Genomic DNA, 4814 nt, shown 5'->3' with positions numbered 1-4814 from the left:
CCTTGTATTGATGTAAGTCACCTGTACCCTCATAGCGTTATCGTGTAATACCCTTGTATTGATGTAAGTCACCTGTACCCTCATAGCGTTATCGTGTAATACCCTTGTATTGATGTAAAGTCACCTGTACCCTCATGGCGTTATCGTGTAATACCCTTGTATTGATGTAAGTCGCCTGTACCCTCATAGCGTTATCGTGTAATACCCTTGTATTGATGTAAGTCACCTGTACCTCATAGCGTTATCGTGTAATACCCTTGTATTGATGTATCCCCCTCGTCAAGTCCTAGCGTTATCGTGTAATACCCTTGTATTGATGTAAGTCACCTGTACCCTCATAGCGTTATCTGCCTGTACGCTCATAGCGTTATCGTGTAATACCCTTGTATTGATGTAAGTCACCTGTACCCTCATAGCGTTATCCGCCTGTACCCTCATCGTTATCGTGTAATACCCTTGTATTGATGTAAGTCACCTGTACCTCATAGCGTTATCGTGTAATACCCTTGTATTGATGTAAGTCACCTGTACCCTCATAGCGTTATCGTGTAATACCCTTGTATTGATGTAAGTCGCCTGTACCCTCATAGCGTTATCGTGTAATACCCTTGTATTGATGTAAGTCGCCTGTACCCTCATAGCGTTATCGTGTAATACCCTTGTATTGATGTAAGTCGCCTGTACCCTCATGGCGTTATCCGCCTGTTATCGTGTAATACCCTTGTATTGATGTAAAGTACCCTCATAGCGTTATCCGCCTGTACCCTCATAGCGTTATTATCGTGTAATACCCTTGTATTGATGTAAGTCACCTGTACCCTCATAGCGTTATCGTGTAATACCCTTGTATTGATGTAAGTCACCTGTACCCTCATAAGCGTTATCGTGTAATGCCCTTGTATTGATGTAAGTCACCTGTACCCTCATAAGCGTTATCGTGTAATACCCTTGTATTGATGTAAGTCGCCTGTACCCTCATATTGCGTTATCTTGTAATACCCTTGTATTGATGTAAGTCGCCTGTACCCTCATAGCGTTATCGTGTAATACCCTTGTATTGATGTAAGTCGCCTGTACCCTCATAGCGTTATCGTGTAATACCCTTGTATTGATGTAAGTCGCCTGTACCCTCATAGCGTTATCTTGTAATACCCTTGTATTGATGTAAGTCGCCTGTACCCTCATAGCGTTATCGTGTAATACCCTTGTATTGATGTAAGTCGCCTGTACCCTCATAGCGTTATCGTGTAATACCCTTGTATTGATGTAAGTCGCCTGTACCTCATAGCGTTATCGTGTAATACCCTTGTATTGATGTAAGTCGCCTGTACCCTCATAGCGTTATCCGCCTGTACCCTCATAGCGTTATCGTTTAATACCCTTGTATTGATGTAAGTCGCATGTACCCTCATAGCGTTATCCGCCTGTACCCTCATAGCGTTATCGTGTAATACCCTTGTATTGATGTAAGTCACATGTACCTCATAGCGTTATCGCGTGAATACCCTTGTATTGATGTAAGTCACCTGTACCCTTATTGCGTTATCGTGTAATACCCTTGCATTGATGTAAGTCACCTGTACCCTCATAGCGTTATCGTGTAATACCCTTGTATTGATGTTAGTCGCCTGTACCCTCATAGCGTTATCTTGTAATACCCTTGTATTGATGTAAGTCGCCTGTACCCTCATAGCGTTATCTTGTAATACCCTTGTATTGATGTAAGTCGCCTGTACCCTCATAGTGTTATCGTGTAATAATACCCTTGTATTGATGTAAGTCGCCTGTACCCTCATAGCTTTATCTTGTAATACCCTTGTATTGATGTAAGTCGCCTGTACCCTCATAGCGTTATCGTGTAATACCCTTGTATTGATGTAAGTCGCCTGTACCCTCATAGCGTTATCGTGTAATACCCTTGTATTGATGTAAGTCGCCTGTACCCTCATAGCGTTATCTTGTAATACCCTTGTATTGATGTAAGTCGCCTGTACCCTCATAGCTTTATCGTGTAATACCCTTGTATTGATGTAAGTCGCCTGTACCCTCATAGCGTTATCATGTAATACCCTTGTATTGATGTAAGTCGCCTGTACCCTCATAGCGTTATCGTGTAATACCCTTGTATTGATGTAAGTCGCCTGTACCCTCATAGCGTTATCGCGTGTAATACCCTTGCCGCCTGTACCCTCATAGCGTTATCGTTGTAATACCCTTGTATTGATGTAAGTCACCTGTACCCTCATAGCGTTATCGTGTAATACCCTTGTATTGATGTAAGTCGCCTGTACCCTCATTAGCGTTATCGTGTAATACCCTTTGTATTGATGTAAGTCACCTGTACCCTCATAAGCGTTATCATGTAATACCCTTGTATTGATGTAAGTCGCCTGTACCCTCATAGCGTTATCGTGTAATACCCTTGTATTGATGTAAGTCGCCTGTACCCTCATAGCGTTATCTTGTAATACCCTTGTATTGATGTAAAGTCGCCTGTACCCTCATAGCGTTATCGTGTAATACCCTTGTATTGATGTAAGTCGCCTGTACCCTCATAGCGTTATCGTGTAATACCCTTGTATTGATGTAAGTCGCCTGTACCCTCATAGCGTTATCTTGTAATACCCTTGTATTGATGTAAGTCGCCTGTACCCTCATAGCTTTATCGTGTAATACCCTTGTATTGATGTAAGTCGCCTGTACCCTCATAACGTTATCTTGTAATACCCTTGTATTGATGTAAGTCGCCTGTACCCTCATAGCGTTATCGTGTAATACCCTTGTATTGATGTAAGTCGCCTGTACCCTCATAGCGTTATCGTGTAATACCCTTGTATTGATGTAAGTCGCCTGTACCCTCATAGTGTTATCGTGTAATAATACCCTTGTATTGATGTAAGTCGCCTGTACCCTCATAGCTTTATCTTGTAATACCCTTGTATTGATGTAAGTCGCCTGTACCCTCATAGCTTTATCGTGTAATACCCTTGTATTGATGTAAGTCGCCTGTACCCTCATAAGCGTTATCTTGTAATACCCTTGTATTGATGTAAGTCGCCTGTACCCTCATAGCTTTATCGTGTAATACCCTTGTATTGATGTAAGTCGCCTGTACCCTCATAGCGTTATCGTGTAATACCCTTGTATTGATGTAAGTCGCATGTACCCTCATAGCGTTATCCACCTGTACCCTCATAGCGTTATCGTGTAATACCCTTGTATTGATGTAAGTCACATGTACCTCATAGCGTTATCGTGTGATACCCTTGTATTGATGTAAGTCACCTGTACCCTTATTGCGTTATCGTGTAATACCCTTGTATTGATGTAAGTCGCCTGTACCCTCATAGCGTTATCGTGTAATACCCTTGTATTGATGTTAGTCGCCTGTACCCTCATAGCGTTATCTTGTAATACCCTTGTATTGATGTAAGTCGCCTGTACCCTCATAGCGTTATCTTGTAATACCCTTGTATTGATGTAAGTCGCCTGTACCCTCATAGCGTTATCTTGTAATACCCTTGTATTGATGTAAGTCGCCTGTACCCTCATAGCGTTATCGTGTAATACCCTTGTATTGATGTAAGTCGCCTGTACCCTCATAGCGTTATCGTGTAATACCCTTGTATTGATGTAAGTCGCCTGTACCCTCATAGCGCTTATCGTGTAATACCCTTGTATTGATGTAAGTCGCCTGTACCCTCATATCGTTATCCGCCTGTACCCTCATAGCGTTATCGTGTAATACCCTTGTATTGATGTAAGTCGCCTGTACCCTCATAGTGTTATCGTGTAATACCCTTGTATTGATGTAAGTCGCCTGTACCCTCATAGCTTTATCATGTAATACCCTTGTATTGGTGTAAGTCGCCTGTACCCTCATAGCGTTATCTTGTAATACCCTTGTATTGATGTAAGTCGCCTGTACCCTCATAGCTTTATCGTGTAATACCCTTGTATTGGTGTAAGTCGCCTGTACCCTCATAGCGTTATCTTGTAATACCCTTGTATTGATGTAAGTCGCCTGCACCCTCATAGTGTTATCGTGTAATACCCTTGTATTGATGTAAGTCGCCTGCACCCTCATAGTGTTATCGTGAAATACCCTTGCATTGATGTAAGTCGCATCTTATTTCAAACATTCCTCCTTAATTAGGAACTGACTTAAAATAACGCAGAAAAATACTGTAAGCGGAAAATCGGGATTGGAAGTGTCATAAGCGAGGTCAAGTTACTGTTAATATTTAACAATGAAAATCTCAGTAATTGCAAACATTTTAATGACACCATCACAGTTGTTACCACTTGATATCAAGATTTAGTTTTGTATTTTCATATTACCAACAATATATTTCTGTAACATAAATGTATGAGTCGGTAGTATTTCTCAAATAACCACCAGTTAAATCTTTAACCAACTCATAGTTACATTACTTTGCCTTCCCCTATTTTGTATCTGAGATTATTAGGTGGGGGACGGCTGACCCACTGCATCAATGTATACTTGTGCTAATTTCATGTCATTAATATATATCTGCCGGACACTCGTCACAGCATATACTGGCTACATAGTGCACTACTTTGTGTCTTTGAAGTGTTTGCTTCTGTGAAGATCCGAAAGCTAAAGATGTAATCCATCTACAAGCAACCAATATGTGAATTTGTTGACAGAGAATACATATTGTTGTGAGCATCGCATACACATTTATATAAATATCCATGGCTAAATCAAATTCATAACTAAGAATACGGATGCATATTGTGATTAGAATCTCCATTAACCAGTTACAATGCTCTGTCTGAATAAAATGTGC

This window comes from Haliotis rubra, unplaced genomic scaffold (genome assembly GCF_003918875.1).
Source record: "Haliotis rubra isolate DU_JTF1 unplaced genomic scaffold, ASM391887v1 Scf1717, whole genome shotgun sequence".
Lineage (NCBI taxonomy): Eukaryota > Metazoa > Mollusca > Gastropoda > Lepetellida > Haliotidae > Haliotis > Haliotis rubra.
Note: the sequence above shows the minus strand (reverse complement) of the source record.